Raw genomic sequence first — 26,898 nt, 5'->3', positions numbered from 1 at the left:
AATAATGATCTAGTAATATTAATAATATCTAATAATTAGTAATATCTAGTAATAACATTGTCTTGGCCACTCCCATCTGGTAACATGGGCAGCAAGCCACTCCCACAAAGGAGGCCACGCCCACAGAGTAGGTTCAAACAATTTCTGAAACCCACCCCCTGCCATAAACACATTGTAATCCCAGAGCGAAGGAGAGTCATCATTATGCAAAGCAACCATCCAGGCTGCCGCTTTATTCTCCAATGCCATAGTAACAGCTCTTAGCTTAGCTTCCTCTGATGGGAAATACTCTCCATATTGTTCCATATAATTCCAGACCTGCACCAGGAAAAATCCCAGCTCTTTGGGGTCTCCTCCGTACTTCACCCCAAGGGAGGGACCTTTCGCTGTAAAGCCCCTCTTTGAGGGGCTCAGATGGCTGCTGCTGCTGCAGCTGGGGCTCCCCCATACCGATCAGCTTCACTGCCTGCCCTTAGGGCCCTCCCAGGGTTATACAGGTCTTCTACAGGTCTCTCCTCTTGCTCAGCAAATTCAGCCTCCCTCTCAGTGTGGCTTTCACAGAAATGGTGTTTCTCCCATGCCTCTTGAAGAAGTTTCAAAGCATGGGTCATCATGAGGACCTCTTGTTCGACTTCTTTCCAGGCAGCCTCTAGTCACTGGCATCGGCTGATTGTAACTCCAGGAAGGAATCTCCTCAGGATCACTCCTCTGCTCCACTCCCAATGACCATCTGGGACAGAAAGATCTCTCCTCCAAATCCAGTTCAGTCAGCTGTTCTGGTCAATGCCTGGATTGGACATTATTCTTTGGAGGTTTTTAAATTTTATTTTTCTTTATGTTCACTCCACTCGGAAAGTGTTAGCTCTGGGAAGAGTGTAAAGGCATTTCTTGCTTAATGTCATGTGTGCCTTCATCAATAATAAAGAAAGAAAACTCTCAACTCCATTGTTTGTGGAATTAAAGATACTTTTGCTAGTTATGAAAAGATAGCAGCAAAAGAAAAGCAAGATTTGAGCCAAAAAGATATGAACAAGTACATATCAAATGATTACCCAGCCCCCTCCCTCTAATTACCCCAGCCCAATGTCCAATCTGCAACTCCCTAAGGTGTCATGTGTGGTGCATCTTCAAAAGCCTCATCAGGTTGGTATGCAAGATGGTTGGCCTTGACCAAGACCAAACATCAGCCATCAGCATGCTCAGAAAATGGTGAGAACAAAACTCCCTTCTACATACTCCTCCAGTACCATATAATTCCCTTCCCAAATGTCATAACCCCACCCGCCCTGTTTCCATGGCAGTCAATGCAAGCGAAGCAGAGGCTGACATTATATCTTCCTTATTAACTCCAGTATAGAGGGACCCTGTCAGGACCTCAAGCCTGGGGGGACGAGGGGGATCCTTGAGCATGCTCCAGCAAAACACCTTCCCTTATCATTCTCCTGTGTAAAGATTGGGCCTTTTTTACTCCATCCAGTGTGAGTCCAGTTGCTAATCCCCCCCTCCTATCAAAGAGGATCCTGGGCACTACAGTCAATAGAGAAATGAGGAAGGGAATTGCTGGCAGGAGGGAAAGACAAAATATAAAAAACATAAAAACAATACAATTTAAAACAACAATCATCCATCATAAATTCATTCTAGTTGGGGCTGGACCTCAGTAATGAGGTCAACAGCCCCAGGCCTGCCGGAACAGCCAAGTTTTTACTGAAGGCCATCAGAGTGAATATGGTCCGAATTTCTGGGGGGAGCTGGTTCCAAAGAGTCGGAGCAGCCACCGAGAAGGCTCTCCTCTGAGGGCCTGCCAGCTGACATTGTATGGCCGAGGGCACCCGAAGGAGGCCCAATCTATGGGATCTTACTGGTCGCTGGGAGGTATGTGTCAGCAGGCGGTCTTGAAGGTATCCTGGCCCTAAGCCATGTAGGGCTTTAAAGGTGATAACCAACACCTTGAATTGAGTCTTTTAATTCTTTTAATTCTATGATCACTGTACACTGTAAATCACATGACATGCTTGCTACTTTATGGAATAGCAAATGATATGAACACAGCCACTTAGCTATCGGTCTTCAGGAATATAGCCTGCTCTTCATTCCTTCTCTGCTGCATATAACCTGCCTGATGCAATACCTATACATTTGAAGAAATAGAACCTAGGGCTAATATGGAAAAGTTGAGTTTGAAATCCCCCAACATAACTGTGAATTGGCCTGGCCTGGCTTAAAACAAAACTTTATTGGACAAATAAATCTATGAAAAAGTCTCTCAAGGTCCATTGATTTAATAATGGAAATTTCTTGGGTGAAATTTGAAAAATGTGTCATGGTCATTTCTATATTATAGCTATCAATTTCTCTATCACTGAATAATTATTACATCCAATACTTTTACTGGAAAGCTGGTGGAATCCAGATGAAGATTCTCACAGGAAAAAAGGCTCACAATGAAACATCTGCTCCAATATCACAGAGGATATTGAAAACCTTATCTTTCTGGCCTAAGGACATAATTGTTTAATGAGTGCCATTGAGCTGACATGACCCAACCACTGTATTGAAGGAAAAAGGAAAAAGCAGCTCAGTTTGACTTTGAAGATCCACTGTGCTATTACAGGCCTTATGAGTTCCCCTCCCTATTTCAGAGGCAAGTGCAGATTCAGTAATCCCACTAGTAAAGTGTGATACATAAGTGAAGGGGACTAGTATGTACAAGATAGCAAGTGTAAATATAAACATGGACATGTGAACAAAAGAAATGAACGGTTCTACCACAAAACCGCGGATGACAAAATCGCGGTCGACGAAAGCGCGTATGTGACGTCATCACAGCGCGACGAAAAAGATCGAAAAAGATCACAAAATGTAAAAATAAAGCTAAAACCTTCCCCTAACCCCTCCAAACCTAACCCTAAACCTAACCCTAAACCTAACCCTTAACCTAACCCTAAACCTAACCCTAAACCTAACCCTTAACGTAATGAAAAACCTAATGCTAACCCTTAACCTAACGCTAAACGTAACGCTAACGCTCTAACCCTAACCCTTAACCTAACCCTAACCCTAACCCTTAACCTAACCCTTACCTTTATGTGAATCGGCTTGCTGTAATTTAATTTTTATTTCAATTTTTCGATCTTTTTCGTCGCGTTGTGATGACGTCACATACGCGATTTCGTCGACCACGCTTTTGTGGAACGCGCTTTTGACGGGTCATGGAAATGAACACAAATAAATGAGGACAGTAGGATATGGATGGTAAGCACTCTTATGCGCTTATGCATTCCTTCTTTATGGACTTCTTAGGAATGAGGTGAGATCCACGGTAGAGAGTTTAAGGTTGAAGTTTAAGGGTTAGAGGATGTAACAATGGAGTCAGGTAAAGCATTCCAGGCATTAACAACTCTGTTGCTGAAGTCATATTTTCTGCAATGGAGTTTGGGGCTTTTCCTTGAGTTTGTATCAATTGTTTGCTTGTGTATTATTGAGGTTGATGCTGAAGAAGTCACTTACAGGTAAGACGTTGCAACAGACAATTTTGTGTACTGTGCTTAGTTCATACTGAAGGTGGCACAGTTCCAGATTGTCCAAACCCAAAATTTCAAGCCTGGTGGCATAGGGAATTCTATTATGAGTACAGGAGTGGGCTACTCTTCTCATGAATTACCTCTGGACCCACTCAATCATATAATGTCCAATATACAGAGACATACTGGCAGATATGTTGTATTTGAGAATTGGTCTGGCAAAAGTTCTGTATGCCCTAGTTAGCAATACAATATTACCGAGAAGAAGCTTCACAAAATTAGTTTAAAAACTCTTGATGCCTTTTAGGCAATGCTGTTATAGTGGGATCTAGGCTTAGATTATTTGAGATCAGTAGACCTAGGTCCTTGACAGAGTGAGGGTAATCTACATGGTCGTTTCTGCCCAACTTGTATTTAGTGTTCTGATTTTTATTGCCAATGTGTAGGACAGAACATTTCTTAGTCGAGATTTGGAGTTATCAATTGCGTGACCATTCAGACACATAGTCAAAGTTGTTTTTTAGGGTAGCAGCATTGTCCGTGGTTTTGAATCATTTTATGTCCTCTGCAAAGAGTTGCTTTTAATATGATCACATAGTAGTGATGTGAGTTTTATGGCTGGTGAGGAAAAAAGAAAGAAAGAGGCTTTTGGCCGCCCTGCTGCTATGTCAGACATAGAGGCGGGACGCCTGTATGTCGGACATAGCAGCAGGGCAGCTTTTGCCCTCTTTCAAGAAAGCTTTCTTGAAAGCTGACAAAAGCCACTTTGCCGCTATGTCCGACATAGAGGCAGGACGCATCTTTGTGGGACATAGAGGCAGGGCGGCTTTTGTCCACTTTCAAGAAAGCAGGCAAAAGCTGCTTTCAAGGAAGCTTTCTTGAAAACGGGCAAAAGCCCCCCTGTGCTATGTCTGACATAGAGTCCCGCCTCTATGTTGGACATAGCACCGGGGTGGCCATAAGCCACTTTCTAGAAAGAAAGAAACTGCCAGCCCGCCAGCAGAGGCGGGTAAAACACCCACCTCTGCTGGCGGGCTTCCCTGATGCAGAGAAAGAAAGCCTGCAGGCTGCCCTCCCTGCCTATTCCTCTGAGTGAAGAAAAGCACACACACACACACACACACACACACACACACACAGATACACACACACACAAACTACTTACAATTACTTACAAATTACATTAATTTTGAATTCCTCCCCCTCCCTCTGACCCACATACCTTTTCCAGCTGTTTCACAATCACAGAGGATTTCAACTCTGCTCTTGCCTGCCATCATGAAAATGTAAAAATATAAAAGGAAAAAGGCAAGAGCTGCTGAGGTCAGGCTGGGTTAGCTGCTGCCAGAGTCCCCAATGGATGACTCTGCTTAACTGTTTAAAAAAGCCTCTAAAAAAACATCCTCTACAGGAGGAGGCAAGCGAACCATGTGCCTCATTTATATAAGGAATTTTTCGGCTTTTAACCCTTGCTTAACTCTGCTCGAGTGATCACAAAGTCAGACTAAATAAGGCTCGTTGATCTCCCACGTCCTCCTGTAGAGGGCACATTTTTAGAGGCTTTTTTAAACAGTTAAGCGCTAAGCAAAGTCATCCACTGTGATTCTGGCAGCAACTAGCTCAGCCTTTTTCCTTTTACATTTTTTTTCTTTTCATGATTGAGGTAGCAGGCTGAACCAAAGTAGGCCTCAAGCCTGAACCAAACTAGGGTCTCATGATATTAAGCTTTAACTGTTCATATATAGAAATTGCAAACATTTGCTTTTAGGAAGTATGCACATGAAAACTGCTGAAGCGAAAGTCTCTATTTTAATGTATCTGCTGGCTTGACTGAAAATCTGTCTGGAAAGACACAATTTACTTCCCCAAATGTATGCTATAGTTGACTGTTGGCTGACTATGTATTATTACTTCCTCTAGACATAATATTGCTGTAACTCAGGGGGAAATCGTGTATCTAAAACTAGCAGATGGCTTTATCTGAAAGCGATAAACTATATAAGGGATTTCCTGCCTGTCACTCATGGTTGAGGCCATTTATTCTTTGCTATGAACCTGCGCAAATAAACTATTCCTTCCCTGAAGAGCTGGCTTGCGTGCCCTGATTTTTCTACAACATGATGACAGTGGTGAGGCTCTGCCTCCCCTGCCTCCCCTGACTGCATGTCATGAGGACTACCTATGTGCAGTACACATGCAATTAGCAGATTAAAAACTCATATTTTTGAGAAAAAGTATTAGCAAAGATTGTTGAAAGGAAAAGCTGTACTCATTTTCCTGGAGACTAAAAAAAATGGTGAATTAATTGATATCAGTGTTTGTCTTAATCTCTTTCTTCAAAGAAGCCAGAGGTTTTTCTTTTACGATTAATGGATAAACAGATAGAAAAATGACATGGAAGATGCAGTAGGAGTTGGTCTGTTGTTGTCAGGAAACTCTGCGGGTTCGCCCAGGCCCAGTGCAGGTCTCGCAGGCTGGGCAATGGGCAATGTGGGTTGGTGTTGTTTTAATTAATTGATGTGGCGACACCATACTCACCCATCATCTAGGTTGACCCTGTAAGAACAGGGTTCCATTATTTTGAGTATGTGTCCAGGTAGCCAGCGGGGGTCACCCCCATAGTTTTGGGCATAAACCGGGTCTCCTGTTTTGAATGTTCTGACATCGCTGGAATAGGGCACAGATCTGTTAGATTCATAACTGGGTGCAGTCTACCGAGATCTGTACGGAAGGGACGGCCCATCAACCGTTCGGCTAGGTTATGGTTGTCAATGGGGTGGGGGCTGGAATGCTGTTTTAAAAGGTACTGATCACTGAGGCCTGACTGTGCTAAGGATTATTTTGGACCTGACTGCCCATTCCGGCCAGGCGGTTCCCGGCAGGTGAAATGGGGTGACCTAAGGATGATGAATGCCACGTCCAGCGAGGAACATCTGGAACTGAGCAGATGTCAGCTGCAGGCCATTTTTGGACACCAGGGTGTCAGGGTAGCCATGAGTTGCTACCTCCACCCACTTAGAGTATGCATCAACCACGACCAAAAACGTTTGACCATAGAATGGTCCATCAAAATCCAGATGGATTTGAGACCAAGGGATCTTCGGTGTTTCCCATGCCCTTATTGGGGGGGGGGCAGCAACACTGCCAGTGATGGCCTGGTCGAGGCCAGGCAACCAAGGTAGCTTCTACCTAGGGCCTTCATGCTGACCACCCTGAGTGGCCTTCATTCAGGCTGTACAGAATGGGTTGTCACATAGAGGGGAGGGAATTAGATTTCTTCACGGGAGGCAGCGCCTTCCACTGACAGCTCATGCTGTCTGTCCCTGTACGGAAGGACATCTGCATGTACAGAATCCTGTGACCAGCCCTTCATAACCCAATCCAATTGTCCAATTGCAGTTTAACTGGTGGGAGGACAAATTTCCTTGTCCTACTGACTCTTTTAAAGACTTTTGAAACTAATCAGTCTAAGCATAATTCAGACTAATATGAAAGTTATGAGATGAGAGCATGATATTGTAGTGCCTACCTATAATGTTAACAACAAGCATTTTTGTTTTAATACTCTCAACATCTTCTTTGCAATACTGAAATGTAAGACTAACCTCACAGTTTAGTGGACTCTACTTTGCTGCAGATTTTTTTTTTTAAGGAAATATTGAAATTAAAAATGTCTATCAGACATGACCAATGTGCCAATGTGGCATTCTGTGAGGGAACAAAGGCAGAACCGAAGGTGAAATTTGAGCAAGTAACTTTTTATTTATGATAGAAAAGAAAAATAACAGAGAAAGAAAGAAAGAGAGAAAGAAAGAAAGAGAAAAAGAGAGGGGGGGAGATCTTTTTTAAAAAGAGGAAAAGCTATATAATGACAACATGGCAAATATTTTGCTGTTTTCTTCTCTTGTTCAAGAGAAATTTCTCAGGTCAATGAAGGGATCAGAATGATGCTGTAAAATCACTGAATACATGGAACCATCGAACCACTTTCATCAATTGAGAGGTCTGTTGTGCATTAAAAATGACATATTAAACATAAATTAACAAAACTCCAGAAGTGGCTACATGAGCACATTGATTTTTAACTATTTTCAAGAGGAAACATCTTGCTGGAGATGCTATCAAAGAAGAAGCCAAATTATATAATAAAGTAAAATTTCTGTCAAACTGAGATGAAGGAAATTGATTTGTAAATGAATTGCTAAAGAATTTAAAATAAAAGTCAAGGACCAGCCTGCATGGGAAGTTGGATAATCTATAAGGGGTGTCAAACCACGGGGGCAACCTGAAAACAGTGAAGGACCGGCCCACGGTGCCTTTCCCAGGAAAAATGGAGCCGCAAGGGCTGCACATAGTCTTCCTGATCTCTGTTTTCACTGACAGAGGGTTGCAGGAGGCCGTTGCAGCTGAAAATGGAGAAAAAATCATTTGAAACGAATCACTTGAAGCGAGTATAGACGCCATGATGTGATGCAGAAGATATTTGCAAGTAAGGACACGCTGGGAGCTATGCAATCTTATCTGTTCTTAGACCAACCCAGCCAAGCAGTAAAAGTGTCAAGTTGTAAGAAGCCAAATTATAGTAAATTGGTTTACAGCCCACTTAAGGAGAGCCTGAGGGAGTATTGAAGTAAAGTAAACTTTCCTTTATCCACATAAACAGCATTCAAAACATTTAAAGAATAGGGTAACCACCAGCCATAAATCCATTAAAAAAAACAATTTGCCGCTAAATTCTTCTGTTCTTTGGTTTCAATTAGCTTAGATTTTAATGTGGACCGTCTCTCTTTGAGTAATAAAATCAGCTTACCAGTTGAAATCACTTCTACCATTCTTAGGGGCTACCTGCAGTTGTGGTTAGCATACAGCTAATCCAGAAAGGGTTGGCAAATGGGGTTGAATTCCGAGCCCCCCCGAGACCTGCGAACGTCTCTGAGGTCACTGGATCTCCCCAAACCTTCACTGTCTCTTCAGGACAGCTAGGATCGAAAACGACCCGTCCAATTCCTCCGGAATAGGGGAATTTCAGGAATGGCCTGAAACTCTGTCTTCTCACTGCTAAGCCCCGCCTTCTTCCCGCGATCTAGGGTTTTCTGACTTCCAGCAGAAGGAAGAGATGTCCCCCATTTGGTCCGCATGACCTCTATCTACACTTTTCAAATTTGGGGAGGTTTTTTAATGGAGGATTTTTTTTATAGAGGTAGTCATGCAAATTTCTGTGTGTTGTGACCTAGTAATTTTTCTTCTTTCCATCCACCATCTAACAACAGATTGGAATGCAGAATATATTATTTCTTTTATTTCTTGATTCAAAAATTCAACCCCTTTAATTCTATGATCACTGTACATTGTAAATCCCGTAACTAGTCCTATATTTCTTGATTGAAATTTGAAATATGTGTCTATGTGTATATTGTGGTTAGATCGTTTCTGTTTCAAGCCATTAGTAATATTTTGTCCGTTACTTTCAACATTCAACAGGTCAACCAAGGTAATTCTCATTTTTTACCCCACAATCCAAGATTTAGTTGGAGGAAGAAATCAACATAATAAGGATCTGGCCACAATTTTGTGATTAATAGCATCCATATTTATTCTGATAACAATATTAAGAATTCCCCAAACTTTGTCCAGTTTGGAATATTAAAACCTTTGCAAAGGATGTAAACTAGGTTTTCTTGTCTTTAGGAGACCAACTGGATATTGGGTTTGAAAAATAAGTGAGATTAGAAGAGAAACTGGACCATCAAACTTGGAGAAAAGCTTGCTGAAAGAATGAAGTGGACTATTAAGATCCCTTTCAGTCAAGGCTCAAATTAAGGTCTTGGATGGAAGCCGATGTTCTTGCTTACACAGCGGGAATACACTTTTATTTCTCCCATTTTGATATTATCAATTTCAGATAATTCAGAGCTAATATATTTCAGAACTGTTATGAAAGTATAAGTTCAGGGCAAAGTATTATATTCCTCAACTTGCAATGTGACTCATGAAGCACTTTTTTTCAAGCTCTCAACTTTTCCTTCTTTTCAAAACTCTTTTGTTGCACTTTATTTTCTGGATTAGTTTGGACATAAGGAGAGACAATTCATTTGATATGTTGTTACCATGCATTTTGTACCAGAAAGAGAAGACTATTACTATGAATGATGTATAGCAGTGGTGGGATTCAGCCAGTTCGCACCCCTTTGGGAGAACTGGTTGTTAACTTTCTGAGGAGTTTGGAGAACTGGTTGTTGGAAGAAATCATGGGGGCAGAGAACCAGTTGTTAAATTATTTGAATCCCACCACTGATGTATAGTTACAATATTTGTCACTAGTGCAAAATTGAAATATCTTTCAAACAGTAGAATAAAGTTTTCTTTGAGGATTTCGTGGATATAGAATGGTGCTCTTACTTCAAAAGCTCAAGAATGTAAATTGTGTCTCCTCCTCAAGATGGCACTGAAAGGTAAGGGACTGTCTTTCTCTTACCCTCTATCTGCTGTTTTCGCTTCCAGAGCTGGTTCTTTGGCAGTGCTGCTCTCTAGATTTGAATGGGAGCTCTTAGGAATGACCAAGGCAATTGTCCAATGGCCATGGACCCTTGTGGGAAGGAGAGACTTGAAGATTCCATTCTCTTTGGAATTGGTCAGAAAGTCATTCGCTTTATACCTCTTCCTGTCAGTAGTTTCATTTTCTTAAGTTTGCCTGGGTGGGTGTGGCTTGGTGGGTGTGGCTTGGTGGGCGAGGCTTGGTGGGCGTGGCTTGGTGGGCATAGCAGGGAAAGGATACTGTAAAATCTCCATTCCCTTTCCACTCTATGGGAAGATTACTGCAAAATCCCTGTTTCCTCCCAATCAGGTGGGACTTGGGAAGCTGAGAATAGGATGGGGTGGGGCCACTCTTTATTTACCGGTTCCCTGAACTAGTCAAAATTTCCGCTACCGGTTCTCCACAACTGGTCAGAACGGCTGAATACCACCTCTGCCTTAGTTTAAACTTTTTTAAAAAATGAAAATATACAAATATCAGTAAGTACTGTGTTTCCCTGAAAATAAAACAGGGTTTTATTTTTCTTACCCCCAAAATAAGCCCTTGGCCTTATTTTTGTGGAGGTCTTATTATTTTTGAGGTGCAGAAGGTGATAACTGTGGTCACCACAAGGCTGCTATGTTGCAATATTTTCGGGGAGGGCTTATTTTCAAGGTAGGGTTTGTTTTAGCATAAGGACTCAAAAGCCCAATTGGCTTATTCTCCCAGGAAGTCCTATTTTCAGGAAAGATGGTATTATATCACAATGAAATAGATAGCTGAATTTGCAGCTTCTGATATTGTTTACAACGTTGACTGAATATTTTCTTTCTGTAGTCAGCCCCAGTTGTGATCAAAACATGTATGTTCAATAAACTTGGCTAGTAAAATTATTCTATTCTGTTCTGTTCTATTCCATTCTCCAAGTTGAAAACAATGCCTGTGTTCATCAGAGAAGGAAAGGAAAGCATGTGAGGAAGATTAGGCTACAGGGCTAAAGTGAAGGGAACAGGAAGGTGATTTCCTTTTTCACTAAGAATTGATTGATTGATTCGATTTTATTGTATTTCTATGCCGCCCTATTCCCAGAGGGACTCAGGGCAGCTCACAAACCAAGAAAGGGGGGGGGATACAAACAGGAAAAAAAAGACAACAGACAAACAACACCACAATTTAAAAACAATCAACAGCCACACAATTTGAGGGGGACAGGAACTCATCAGCCCCAGGCCTGTCAGGTTTTAAGGGATTGTGGAAAGCCTGGAGGGTGGTGAGGGTCCGAATCTACATGGGGAGCTCGTTCCAGAGGGCCGGAGCAGCCACACAGAAGGTCCTCCTCTGGGTGGTAGCCAATCAGCATTGGCCAGTGGATGGAATTCAGAGGAGGCCAAATCTGTGAGATCTAATCGGTCTGTTGGAGGTAATTGGCAGCAGGCGGTCTCTCAAGAACATGACAACCTGGAGGCCAGTTGCTCTTCAAAGGAAAATACGCATAAAGTACTACCTGGATCCCAGAACATCTTATTCTTAATTCAATAATGCATTGCATAACACTCACTTAACAGTTTACAACACTTCAAACACTTTACAATCATGATCTGTGAGGCACTTAATAAGTTGAATCTGATTGCAACTGCAAATAGAGACATTCCTCAGTCATGTGTAATTGGACATACAGAAATAGTAGGGAACAGCACAGGAAAACAAACAAAGAAACAATGATGGAATATATACATATACAGATATATACACATTCACACATACACATACACACACACAAACACACTCATCTAGCAATACTGATACTATACCTTACACAAAATCTAAAATGTAGTGTTCAGGTGTTTCTTGTTTATTCACAATTAAGACTGTGATGAAAACATAGCTTTTTAACCAAGCACAGTCATGGTTGTGCTTAGTGACTGCTTTGCTTATTATGTGAGTTGCCCACCTCAACTGTGTTTGCTAAATGAGGACTACCTATGTGCAGTGCACATGCAATTAGCAGATTAAAAACTCATATTTTTGAGAAAAAGTATTACCAAAGATTGTTGAAAGGAAAAGCTGTACTCATTTTCCTGGAGACTAAAAAAAATGGTGAATTAATTGATATCAGTGTTTATCTTAATCTCTTTTTTCAAAGAAGCTGGAGGTTTTTCTTTTCAGATTAATGGATAAATAGCCAGCGGTGGTCACCCCCATAGTTTTGGGCATAAACCGGGTCTCCTGTTTTGAATGTTCTGACATCGCTGGAAAAGGGCACAGATCTGTTAGATTCATAATGGGTGCAGTCCACCAAGATCTGTCTGGAAGGGCAGGCCCATCAACAGTTCGGCTGGGCTATGGTTGGCAATGGGGTGGGGGCTGGAATGCTGTTTTAAAAGGTACTGATTGCTGAGGCATGACTGTGCTAAGGATTCTTTTAGGGACCTGACTGCCCATTCCGCCAGGCGGTTCCTGGCAGGATGAAATGGGGTGACTTGAGCATGGCGAATGCCATGTCCAGCCAGGACATCTGGAATTGAGCAGATGTCAGCTGCAGGCCATTATCTGACACCAGGGTGTCAGGGTAGCCATGAGTTGCTACCTCCACCCACTTAGAGTAGGCATCAACCATGACCAAAAATGTTTGACCATAGAATGGTCCATCAAAATCCAAATGGATTTGGGACCAATGGATCTTTGGTGTTTCCCACTCCCTTATGGGGACAGCAATCCAGCCAGTGATGGCCTGGTCGAGGCCAGGCAACCAAGTAGCTTCTACCTAGGGCCTTCATGCTGACCACCCTGGGTGGCTTTCATGCTGGCTGGACAGAATGGGTTGTCACAAAGGGAGGAAGGAACTACCACACAATTTCCTCACAGGAGGCAGCCGCCTTCCACTGACAGCTCATGCTGTCTGGCCCTGTATGAAAGGAACTCTGCGTGTACAGAATCCTGTGGCCAGCCCCTCCTAACCCAATGCAATTGTTCAGTTGCAGTCTAACATGTGGGTGGACAAATTTCCTTCTCCTATTCACTCTTTTAAAGACTTTTGAAGCTAATCAGTCTAAGCATAATTCAGACTAATATGAAAGTTATGAGATGAGAGCACGATATTGTAGTGCCTACCTATAATGTCAACCCAAAGCATTTTTGTTTTAATCCTCCCAACTTCTTCTTTGCAATACTGAAATGTAAGACTAACCTCACTGTTTAGTGGACTTTGTTACAGATTTATTTATTTTTCTTTAGGAAATATTGAAATTAAAAATGTCTATCAGAGATGACCAATGTGCCAATGTGGCATTCTGTGAGGGAACAAAGGCAGAACCGAAGGTGAAATTTGAGCAAGTAACTTTTAATTTATGATAGAAAAGAAAAATAACAGAGAAAGAAAGAGAGAAAGTGAGAAAGAGAAAAAGAGAGAGAGAGAGAGAGAGGGAGAGAGATCTTTTTTAAAAAGAGGAATGACAACATGGCAAATATTTTGCTGTTTTCTTCTCTTGTTCAAGATACATTTCTCAGGTCAATGAAGGGATCAGAATGATGCTGCAAAATCGCTGAATACATGGAACCATCGAACCACTTTCATCAATTGAGAGGTCTGTTGTGGATTAAAAATGACATAGTAAACATAAATTAACAAAACTCCAGAAGTGGCTACATGAGCACATTCATTTTTAACTACCAAACTACTTTCAAGAGGAAACATCTTGCTGGAGATGCTATCAAAGAAGAAGCCAAATGATATAATAAAATAAAATTTCTGTCAAGCTAAGATGAAGGAAATTGATTTGTAAATGAATTGCTAAAGAATTTAAAATAAGAGTCAAGGACCAGCCTGCATGGGAAGTTGGATAATCTTTAACAGGGGTGTCAAACCATGGGGACAACGTGAAAACAGTGAAGGACCAGCCCACGGTGCCTTTCCCAGGAAAAATGGAGCTGCAAGGGCTGCACATGCTCTTCCTGATCTCTGTTTTCATTGACAGAGGGTTGCAGGAGGCCGTTGCAGCTGAAAATGGAGTTTTGGGAGCCTGTTTTTGCTGGCAGACCACCATAGGTGCCATCTAACACAAGTGACCTCATTCTGGCCATTCCTAGCCCAGCCCAGCCACACCCACCCTACCCTCCTGAGGTAAAACACTAACCTCATGCGGCCCTCAATGAAATCAAGTTTGACACCCCTGATCTATAACCCATTTTATTATCAACCGACACTGGGAAGCTTCATTCCTGTCAGGGTGAAGCACAATTAACAAAGCCTAATTTTGAGACTCTTTTCACAAATATAAGAGAGCACACACACAGCCCTTACCTCAAGGGGCAGAATGTTCCGAAGGCCAGAATCATGGCAGAGCAAGCTTTTCTCCTGCACAATGCCGGCCAGAATTTTTTTAGGTCCACAACATGTCCCATCTGCCAGAGTTAGTGGGGTGGGCCAATGTTCCTTAGGTAGCTTAGACCCATGTTATTAAGGGTTTTACGGTGGTAAACCAAGAGCTTGGACAGGAAGTAAACCAGCAACCAAGGCCGCTCAGGCAACAAAGGTGTTTCAAGGGCCTCTCTGGGGCACCCCAGAAATGCCAGTGAACTATATTGTGTGCCAGCATTAGCTACTGAATATTCTTCAAGTGTAGCCGCATGTTTATTGCAAAAAGAACACAACTGCCATCTGCCGTTTCAGCACAACATGGTAATGTGAAACCCTGTTTGTTCTTGAGAAAAATGGCACATAAAGTCCTACTTGAGTCTGAGAACTTCCTACATTGGATCCACACACCGATTTGCGCAACGAATAAGACAGCACTTCTTTTGTCGTGGACAATCATCATCATTGTCGCAATCCCCATATATATCGTTAGGGCAAAGGGACGCATCAAATGGGCAAATTCCTGACTTTTCCCAAATAACTTTTCCTGGCAATAGAAGAGAATAGTTCATTGAAAAAACAAAACTTTTTAGAATCTGTGTGTGTGTGTGTGTGTGTGTGTGTGTGTGTGTGTGTGTATCCATTTCCATATCCATATCCAATAAATAAAGGGAGACTAGTATAGATCGATTTCAAGCTATTTAGCTCTCATCATCATATTTAGGCATACCAGGGGTTGTGACACTAATTACATTTAGTTGACTGTCCCAACTATGGTTTTCAACAGCAAAATTATTACTAAAGATTTTTAAAAGAGTTGTTCAACACATACTAGCTACAATTCCCAACTCTGTTCTTTTCAAAGGCCAATTCAATCTACTTACATTTTCAGCTTCTAACTGTATTATTTACTTAAATTCATGCCAAGGAAATTCAGAGGGAGAGGGGTTAAATAGCATGACCTGTTTCACATCCTTGGTTAAATGTGGCTTGCTACTTTATAGAATAGCAACTGATGTGAACACAGCCACTTAGCCGTTACTCTTCAGGAATAGAGCCTGTTCTTCATTCCTTCTTCCCCTGCATATAACCTGCCTGATGCAATACCTGTACATTTGAAGAAATAGAACCTAGGACTAATATGGAAGAAATTGAGTTTGAAATCCCCCAACATAAGTGTGAATTGGCCTGGTCTGGCTTAAAACAAAACTTTATTGGACAAATAAATATATGAAAAATCTCTCAAGGTCCATTGATTGAATAATCTAAGGGCTACAATAACTTGTATGAAGAACATCACCAACAAAATTTAAACTTTTAAAGATATATTTCTGGAACTGCATTATGAATTAAAATATGTTAACAGATTTTTGTATAATAGCAATAATAGCAATAAAAACAGCACTACAGAAATTTATATTCAATTGTCCACAGCAAATAGATGGGTTATAAGTAACGATGCTGTCATAAAACTTAGTGAGGCTGCCTGCTCTTTCCTCCTATATCTCTGTTCACCAAACAGCTACATTTATGTCTCACCTGGTGGGAATTTCTTCTGTGCTTCAGAGGGGAAGCCCATCCAAAGACCTAGAAGGCCCACAAGGAGAAAGGTGGTGAGCAGCTTCATGTTGTTCTCTGGATTCAGCAAATGATCAAGAATTATAGCTCAGCAAAGCTAATAGATAAAACAGAAGTGTATTTGAGGCTCCCGTTGCACCGATATTTATATGCTTCTCCAACACGACAATCCTAAACTTAACCAATTGCTTTCTTCTCAATTCCACAGAATATTATGTTGAAAGAGAAGCCAGGGCTAGAACTGGTGGCTAGATCAGTTATTACAATATTGTGGTGTGATGTCAACCAGAGTCATCTTTCCATGTCCTGAGTTCTAGGGTTCTCTGACCTCCAGCAAAAGAAAGAGATGTCCTCCATTTGGTCCTCATGACCTCTATCAACACTTTTCAAATTTTGGGAGGTTTTTTAAAGGAGGATTATTTTTACAGTGGTAGTCATTCAAATTTTTATGCATTGTGACCTAGTAATTTTTCTTTTTTTATCTTGGGAGATACCTATCGCTTCACTTACTATAGGACAGTGATTGAAAACCTATCCCGTGTGCCAACACCCATAATTAAATGACCCTCCATGTTGTGCCACCTGTACATACACATGCAACCCCTTCCTCCTTGCATGCCCACATGGCTTTCTTGGAGCTTGGGTAGGGCGAAAATGGCCTCTCCCCCAGGCCCTCTGGAGGCCCGTTTTCTGACTTCTGGTGGGCCCTGTAGGTCTGTTTTTCACCCTCCCCAGGCTTCAGGAGGCTTTCTTGGAGCCTGGAGAGGGTGAAAACGGCCTCCCCATGCTCTCTGGAAGACCAAAAATCAGCTGGCCTTGGGTGCCTTCATATATAGCTCTATGCCATAGATTCGCCATCACAGCTATAGGATATGTTACTAATCTAACAAATAATAAAAGAGAGGAGTGGTGAGCCCAGGAGCTGTAAGTCAAGGCTCAAGTATAAAGAGGAGTTATGGGAGAAGAGAAGAAAGGTCATGGGGATGGAATAGAAGACCCTTGGGGACCAGAGCTTCATTGAAAGGGATGGAGGGAGCCCACTGGCTGCAGGGATTGGTTCAGCCATGATCTTGCAGGGGATGGAAGCAGATGATTGCTGATGGAGAAGCCCAGTTTTGATGGACAACTATGTGGTAGGCCCCAAAGAGGTTCATCCCAGAACAGAGAAAGAGGAAGTGTTGAGCTGAGTTAGAGAAGGAAAAGCCATGCTGAGCATGGCTTTTTTCTATAGAAGGTGATATCTGGGATTTTTTTCTTTAAACAGGTGCTTTCTCAGTTGTCAAAATAAAGGGGAGGAAGGAGATAGACAGAGGGAGAAAGCTGCTAGAGAGGCTTGCCCTAGTGTCACCCTGGTGGTAGCAGCCCTGCTGTTTTCAATGCTAGAGTCAGTTCTTTGGCTGTGCTCCTCTCTGGATTTGAATCGGAGTACTTAAGAATGACCCAAGACAATTTTTGAATGGCCATGGACCCTTGTGGAAAGGGGAGTCTTGAAGATTCCATTCTCTTTGGAATTGGTCAGAAATTCATTGGCTGTATACCTCTTTCTGTTAGTAGTTTTGTTTTATTAAGTTTTCCTGGGTATTAACTTTCACTTTTTGAATGTATGGTTTTACCTTGGTCTTTGCTTTTAAATGTTGGTCAATGGTTGAATGCTGGTTTATTTCAACCCCTTGCTGGACTTTAGCTGCTTATTTCTTCTTTTGCTTTCACTTTGATTTATGTTATTTTCAACAACCTACATACTGGGGGGGGGGGGGGTTGGGGGGCGGCGGGTTGATCTACTTTCATTTGACTCATATTAATACTGGATTCTTGCTACAAAATTTCTATTATTTTTTAAATTGCAAAATATCTTTGCATATTAAATCTTTGCAAAAAGAAATAGATTATTGCTTTGGAAATTTTCTTTTAACCCTGGATTGAAATATCCAAAAATATTTTTCTTGTTTCCTTCTGCTTTAGACTCTTTTGTTTCCTGATCAAGTTACACAGAGCAACAATGGATCAGACAAAATGAAGCTTTTAGGTGGAAAGCTTAATTTAAAAATTCTATGAGATGATAATGCTCATGGAGAATATTCTGACATTTAATTTTGGACAATTTAGATGTAGAAAAGGACTTTGACTTGGACCAAAGGGATAGTCTCACAGCTGGAAAACTAACTATGATGATTCCCCATGTACCTTTGAACCTTAGATTTGCATTTCCTCTCAATACTAGTTCAAATGAATAGGGAAGTGACAGAATTTTCTTTCCTACCAAGATTGAGAGGTTGGACAATGGATTTATTACATCCAATTGGAAATCACTTTTATCTAGACTTTGGTGGGAAGATAGATTCATTGTGGAGATTACATTATTATACTTAATTAGACGACAATTGATAAGAAGCAAAGGTAGATATTTGATGTAGGGCAAAATACTTTTTTGAGGTTTTGATATAACATACCGATATGTTCTTAAGAATGAAGATTTGTTATAAAATATTGCAATTCAAAAATACTGAAAAAATTGAATGTAGAGGGTCATGATTTACTGTTGGGATGGCATGCTTTTTTGTGGTATAAGGCAACCAAAGCACATGGTTATTTTAGAAGAGATTATATAAGGGAGACCTTGCTATTAAATTGGGAAAAGTTTAAAAGATTACACTACTTAAAAATTCCAATCTGGATATCAACGATTGAAGCATTTTCATACCCAATAATATATAAAAAGGAGCAGTTAGATATGTTGAAATACTGAATGCAGAGGGTGAACTCAAATCTATTCAAGAGTTGAAACAAGAAGGAATAGAAATGAATTGGTACTCATATCTCCACTTTCCAGAGCACACATTTTGTAGATTTGCCCAAAAAAAACAAAACAAAAAAAAACCTAGCCAAATGGTATAAAACAGAAAAACCTCTGCCAACCTTGGTTGGAAGAATCCAAGTTGTAAGTAGATGGCTGGAGAAATGAAAGTAAGAATCTAGGACCAGCTGCTTTTGGAAGTTTATGGAATTCGAATAATGCCAACAAAGTAAGTTTCCATATGGATGCTCTGAAGTTTCGGGTAGTTCATTACAAGCAGGGTGAATCAGAGGTTGCTGAGGTGAAAGCAATATCAGAGAAGGAAAGAAACGAACGTGGGGAAGATTGGGATACAGGGCTGACGTGAAGGGAACATGGAGGATATTTGCTTTTTGAATGAAGAATGTGCCAACCTGGAACCCAGTGCATCTTTGAGAGGAAAATACCCATAAAGCGCTTCCTGAGTCCCAGACTCTTTATCCTTAATTCAAACAGTGCGTTATACAACAAATAAGGCAGCAATGCCACGTCTGTCAATCTGAGTCAGAGATAATCTATTCGTCATTCCCTCCTCACCTGCCTGATACAACACCTACAAATTTTAACAAACTGAACTTTTTGTTTACTGCAAACTGAAAGGCCTGCAGTGCAGTATATTAAAAAGGCACTAAAACAACCAATGTGGGATGATATAATATATAATATATAACAGTGATGGCAAACATTTTTGTCCCCGCATGATGAAATTGTATGGGTTCTGCACGTGCTAGTATATATGTGTGTGTGTACCACACCCACAATGTAATGTGTCCCACCCAGATGTGCAAACTCCAGTGCATGTGTGCATGACCAGCCCTGTGTACGTGGTGGGGGGTGTTCACTGGGTGGGCAAAAGTGGCCTCCCCGGGGCTCTGGAGGTCCTCCCTGAAGCCTCCTGGTGCCAAAAATGGAGCATGGTGGGCACTGCACCTCCCCCACGCTCTCACCCACCCACCACACATGTGTGTGCACGGCAGACCTGACAATCAGCTATCCGGGGGGAGGCATGCACAAATGTGGGTGGAGCCACCCTGAGCGATGGCTTGCATGCCCTCATAGAGGGCTCAGCATGCCACATTTGGCACATGTGCCATAGGTTCTCCATCATGGTAATATAATAACAGAGTTGGAAGGGACCTTGGAGGTCTTCTAGTCCAACCCCCAGCTTAGGCAGGAAACCCTACACCACTTCAGACAAACGGTTATCCAACATCTTCTTAAAGACTTGCAGTGTTGGGGCATTCACAACTTCTGGAGGCAAGTTGTTCAACTGATTAATTGTTTTAACTGTCAGGAAATTTCTCCTCAGTTCTAAGTTGCTTCTCTCCTTGATTAGTTTCCACCCATTGCTTCTTGTTCTACCCTCAGGTGCCTTGGAGAATAGTTTGATTCCCTCTTGTTTGTGGCAGCCACTGAGATGATTAAGTAATCTAGCTCAGCTTTACAATTATTTATCATTCCTATCTAATTCCTTTCTATTGTTAAAAATTAATATACAGATTGATTTTATACCAGAAATGTGCATCTTCAACTTATGGAGACAAAATGGAGATGATATTTGAACATGCTGTCATCTACTGTTTGCAGCTAATATCAGTAGAATGGAGATGGCCTTTTTTGTCTTCATGTCTCCAGTTTGGCAGGCAGAGCCTTGAAATCAAATATTATATCTTTTAGGGTTTGTTTTAAATTTCTGTCATTTTTCATAAGGGTATTCATTCAAACATTCATGTATTGTGACCTTAGAAATTGTTTGCTTCTTTCTTTTCCTTCTCTGTCAATAAACCTGACAGCAGAGATGTATGTTATGGCTCCTAGCTATGGATGGGAAGAGAGGCCAGGACTGCAACTGCTCACAATACCTGCAATATTCTGAGGTGGTGTAGAATGCAATCACTTTTCCGTGTCTTTACATTTTGGGTTCTCTGACGTTCTGGCAAAAATTGTGACAAATGAAAATGTTTTCCTTTTCCTTCTTGTGCTCATGCTCTCTGTCCAGCATGCAAGCCTTAAAATCAAATCCCACTGGTGCAGCGAGGCATATAGGTGATGGGAACCACAGCAGAGGTGGGTTGCTGCCGGTTTGGCCCGGTTCAGCCGAACCAGTAGTGGAATTCAGGCCTCGGTTACAGAACCAGCAGCAAACCAGGCCCTTCCTTTCTCCTTCCCTCCCTTCATTCCTGGCGGGCTACCGCTTGTTATATAAATTTCTAAATGGATGACGAAAAGTGTAGGAATGTTATTCATCACAATAGAAATCATGTTTTATCATAAATGCAATTACTAATTCAAATTTCATCTTTCATTTTTCTTCCTTTTATTTATTTGCAAAATATCATCTTGGTCATTTTTTGTCAGTAATTGACATTTTAAATTACAATATTTCCCAAAGAAGATGATATTTCCATGGTAGTTTTCTCATTTTGGGATTGCAAAGAAAGAAAAGTGTTTTTTCCCCCCCTCTCTTTTGTTTAAAGCCAGAGGCAGAAAATGAGTTAAGCATTTCTTCTTTCTCCCTGCCCCTTGTTACTTTCTTGCCATTTCCCCCTATTAATGGACCAATCATTTCCTTAATCCTTTTCTTGTGTTTTACATATTAAAAGAAGCTTTTTGTTGTTATTTTTTCTCGCAAGCCTTAGTTCATTTTGAGCCTTAGTTTTCTTGACATCAACACTGCAGGTTTGGGCTATTTGCTGATATTTTGCCTTAGTTATGTGCCCCTCTTTCCATTTTTTATACTTTTTGTTTTTTAGTTTTAGGTGACTACATTTCTACTAATCCAACTGTTTTCAAGAGTTTTTGGCAGGAGATGTTGGCAGCAAGAAGCAGCCAAATGATGTAATAAAGGAAACTCTCTGTCAACCTGGACTGGAGGAACCTTGGGTGGTAAATGGATGGTTGAAGAATTTAAAATAAGACTCAAAAACCAAGTGCTGTGGGAAGTTTGATGAACTCATAAAATTAGGTTTCAATATGTCATTTAGGATAGTTCACCTGAAGCAAAGTAAACCAGCAGCCTCTGAGGTGAAGCCAGGTCTTCCTTCAACAGAGAAGGAAAGAAAAACATGTAAGGAAGATTAGGCCATGGGACAAAAGTTAAGGGAACAGGGAGGACATTTACTTTTTCACAAAGGTCAGGACAACTGGAAGCCAGTGAGTGCTTGAGAGGAAAGTGGACATGGAGTGCCAGAACCGCTTATGCTTAATTCAAATAGTGTGTTACACAACAAATGAGATTTTTCTTTCACAGTGATGATCTGTCAGGCACTTCTTAAGGTGAATATGAGTATATCTGCAAGCAGCAAATGGACACTTTCCCAGCTACAATTGAAAACATGATAGACCGTTATTGCTCATCTATTGACTTTTCATAGTTTTGACTGTGATGAAAAATTTACAACCATGCATAGTCTTGGTTTCACTTATTGACTCCTTTGCTGAAGAATGAAAAATAAGAGTGAAGGATCAGCTACTACTGGCAACATTGTTGAACTCTAACAATGCCAACAAATTTGGTTACTGTCAACTTTGGAAGCATTCCTGACCTGCTCTCGAGTTGCCATAGGCAGAGGGATGGGGAACCAACCCTTGCAGCTGCAGCGAGAGGATCACACTTTGGTCAAAACAAAAGTACATTCCAGTAATCTCTATCTCAAGGCCATCTTCACAGATACACACAGTGGCCGGAGGGAGGGACTCTATAACCAGTAAAATTGCTTCGTTGGGGAATGTGACTGCTCACACACCTTGAGGGGAGGGGGAAACAGGGCCAGAGCCAGAGCATGAATTAAGTGAGGTCAGAGTTGGCTTCACTTGGAATGTGCAATGTGAAGCTCCTGATAAATAACTGTATTTCTTTTGAAGTTTGGCTTGAGGCTTATGATTTAATTAGGGCATCAGTCAGAACTGCTCTGAGGTTTAGGGTAGTTTATCCCAAGCCTCTTGATGTGGGTGAAGAAGGAGAGTGGAAAAGTTGGCCTGAAACTCAACATTAAGAAAACTAAGATCATGACATCCGGCCCTCTCAATTCCTGGCAAATAGATGGGGGGAAATGGAGGTAGTGACAGATTTTATTTTCCTGGGCTCAACAATCACTGCAGATGGGGACTACATCCAAGAAATTAAATGGTGCTTACTCATGGGGAGGAAAGCTATGGCAAATCTAGACAGCATACTAAAAAGCAGAGACATCATCCTGCCAACAAAAGCGTGTATAGTCAAGGCTATGGTTTTCCCAGTTGCAATGTATGGTTGTGAAAGTTGGACCATAAGAAAGGCTGAGCGCCGAAGAATTGAGGCCTTTGAACTATGCTGCTGGAGAAGACTCCACAAGGCGATCAAACCAGTCAGTTCTAGAGGAGATCAACCCTGACTGCTCTTTAGAAGGCCAGATCCTGAAGATGAAACTCCAATACTTTGGCCACCTAATGAGAAGGAAGGACTCCCTGGAGAAGAGCCTAATGCTGGGAAATATTGAGGGGAAAAGAAGAAAGGGATGACAGAGAATGAGGTGGCTAAATGGAGTCACCGAAGCAGTAGGCATGAGCTTAAATAGACTCCAAAGGATGGTGAAGGACAGAAAGGCCTACAGGAATGTTGTCGATTGGGTTGCAATGGGTTGGACACAACTTCGCAACTAACAACAACAATCCCAAGCAGGGTGAATCAGAGGCCTTCGAACTACAGGTTAGATTATACAACACTTTTGCACTAGTGCAGCGGTTCTCAACCTGTGGGTCACGACCCCTTTGGGGGTCGAATGACCCTTTCACAGGGGTCGCCTAAGACCATTGGAAAACACATGTTTTCGATGATCTTAGGAACCCTGCGTGCCAGTGTTTGGAGCCAGGGGAGTGGCGACGGCAGGCAACAGCAGGTGCTGCCTTGCAAAAGGGGCTATCTGACAGGAGCGGAGGCACGAGGACAACCAGCGCCCAGCCAATTATGACACAAGAGGCATGGGTGGGCGGATCGGACAGCTGAGCTTGACGAGGGGAGGGGGGGAGAATGGAGTGTCTGGGCGCTGGCGAGGCAGCACCCTGAGAGGTGGCCAGGCTGAGCTCGGTCTCCCAGCAGCGAGGAGAGGGGAGGGGACACCGGGAAGAAGGAGCTGAGAAATGAGGTGGGAAGGATAGAAATGATGTCCCTTCAGTCCGCAGACTCCTCCTCAGAGACTTAGAAGTTCACGCGGGTGTTCTGCAGCAGCTGGCTCCAGACTTTCCAGTTTTCCCTTTTCTGTAAAAACTTCCATCCATTCACAAGGAGACCCACCTTCGTTTCCTTCCCACGATATCTAGGAATGAATGAGTGGTTGGAAAATTTGGGAGCGAGAGGATTCCAGGAATTTAGGGGGGGAAAGGTAGCCATCACAAAACATCTTCAGCACCCACTTTGAAAAAAATAAAGCACTACATTTTTTTTTAGTTTTAAGTTTTAAGCTTCCATGCTTAGAATAGAATGGAATGGAATAGAATAGAATAAAATGGAATGGAATGGAATAGAATAGAATAGAATAGAATAGAATGGAAATGTTTATTGGTGAAGTGTGATAAGACACACAAGGAATTTGTCTTCAGTGCACCAACTCACAGTGTACATATAAACAGCAAGTAATAGGTCATAGGTCATAATAATAGTTACCATCATTAGTTACAAACAACAATTGATAAATTACAAATAACCAGTAGGACAAGATGAAAAAGAGGAGGGGATATCCAACCTAGTACTGTATTTCTTTTTGACTCATTTTTTTAATTGTCTTTCTTCTCTGTTTTATTTTTATTTTGTTACCAACTGAAATGTTTCATGGACTTTTTGTAACAGGGTTAGAAGTTATTATATTATTATATTATATTATATTATATTATATTATATTATATTATATTATATTATATTATATTATATTATATTATATTATATTATATTATATTATATTATATTATATTATATTATATTATATTATATTATATTATATTATATTATTATATTATATTATATTATATTATATTATATTATATTATATTATATTATATTATATTATATTATATTATATTATATTATATTATATTATATTATATTATATTATATTAATTATATTATTATATTATATTATATTATATTATTATATTATATTATATTATATTATATTATATTATATTATATTATATTATATTATATTATATTATATTATATTATATTATATTATATTATATTATATTATATTATATTATATTATATTATATTATATTATATTATATTATATTATATTATATTATATTATATTATATTATATTATATTATATTATATTATATTATATTATATTATATTATATTATTAATTATATTATTATATTACATTACATTACATTACATTACATTACATTACATTACAATACTATACTATACTATACTATACTATACTATACTATACTATACTATACTATACTATACTATACTATATTATATTATATTATATTATATTATATTATTTATTATTTTGATTAGCAAACCATTTCATAATATACAATTACATAATTTTTGTGATTAATCACTAAGCTTTAATTATGTTCAATTTGTAATAATGAAAATACATCCTACATATCAGATATTTACATTACGATTCATAACAGTAGCAAAATGACAGTTATGAAGTAGCAACAAAAATAATTTTATTGTTGGGGGTCACAACAACATAAGGAACTGTATTAAAGGGTCGTGGCATTGGGAAGGTTGAGAGCCACTGCACTAGTGAAATGATGAAATTGTACATGGATGGCTGAAGAATTTAAAATAAGAATCAAGGACCACCTGCTATGGGAAATTTCATGAACTCTAACAATGCACTAAATTTGGTTTCAATGTGGCTACTCTGAAGTTTAGGGTAGTTATCCCAAGCAGTGTGAATGAGAGGCTTCTGGGATAAAAACATTATCTGGATTCCCCAGAGAAGAAAAGGAAAGAACATAGAGAAGATTAGGCTGTCAAAAATGAAGGGAACATGGAAAATATTTACTTTTTCACTAAGAACACGACAGTGCAGATGAAAACCGTGCCATAATGGCCTGTTACTACAACTCAGAGCCAAAAAAAAGAGGTTATTTAAAGCGAATGTATGAATTATGGAAACAACAATATCCAGATTCAAATGTTAGTGAACAACGACTAGCAGATCAAAGGCGATTTATTATATGGAATAAAGTGTTTAGTGAAGTTGAACTTGAGGAAATTCAGGCAAATTGCAAAACCAAAAAAACAATATCACAAGCAGAAATAACTGATATTCAAGACACAACTAAAGACATTATAGTAGAACTCCCAAAAGAAGCTCTTGGGGAGGAAATAACACCACCACCACTAGAACCAGTTATCACTGAACCAACTGATGAACTAACTCAAAAACAAAAAGAATTGAAGGATAAGATCATGGAGCATTTTCTGCTTAATGAGGAAAGGCAACGTTTACCATCACTAAAAACTGTGCCTAAGAAAATTTTGGCCCCTATCATGAAAATGGTTAATGCAGTGTTTTCAACAATTGAATTGGGATCCATCTTGGAAACAAACCAGTTAATGCATAGCGCAGTTGTAATAGTCACTAATGAACTAGGCATTAAAATCAAAGTACCTAGTCACACAACAGAAAAAGCATCAAAGCCAAAGTGGAAAATCCGATTAGAACAAAAAGTCAAAAAATTAAGGGCAGATGCTAGTAACTTAAAGAACATGCATGAGCAACGGCTTAAAAACAACAAAATCATAGATTGGCTAATCAGAAGATATAGATTGGATACAAGAAACATCAATGAAGCTGTAGAGATTGTAAAACAGCGTATAACAGCAACAGCTAGAAAAATTGAAAGATATGAGGCACGAATCATCCAATATAAACAAAATCAGCAATTTCGATCAAACCAACGGCGTTTTTATCAAAGTCTTAATGTGAATGGTGACACCAAAAGTGAAAAACCAGAAAAGCAGGCCACAGTTGAATTCTGGAAAGAATTGTGGCAAAATGCAAAGGACTACAATAAGGAGGCAAAGTGGATACATGACTTTGAGAAAAGCATTGGCAACAAACAAATGCAAGTATTAGAA

This window comes from Thamnophis sirtalis, unplaced genomic scaffold (genome assembly GCF_051295495.1).
Source record: "Thamnophis sirtalis isolate CommonGarterSnake01/CBP01778 unplaced genomic scaffold, rThaSir2_p1.2 scaffold_7, whole genome shotgun sequence".
Taxonomy (NCBI): Eukaryota; Metazoa; Chordata; class Lepidosauria; order Squamata; family Natricidae; genus Thamnophis; species Thamnophis sirtalis.
This window is presented reverse-complemented; position numbering follows the sequence as displayed.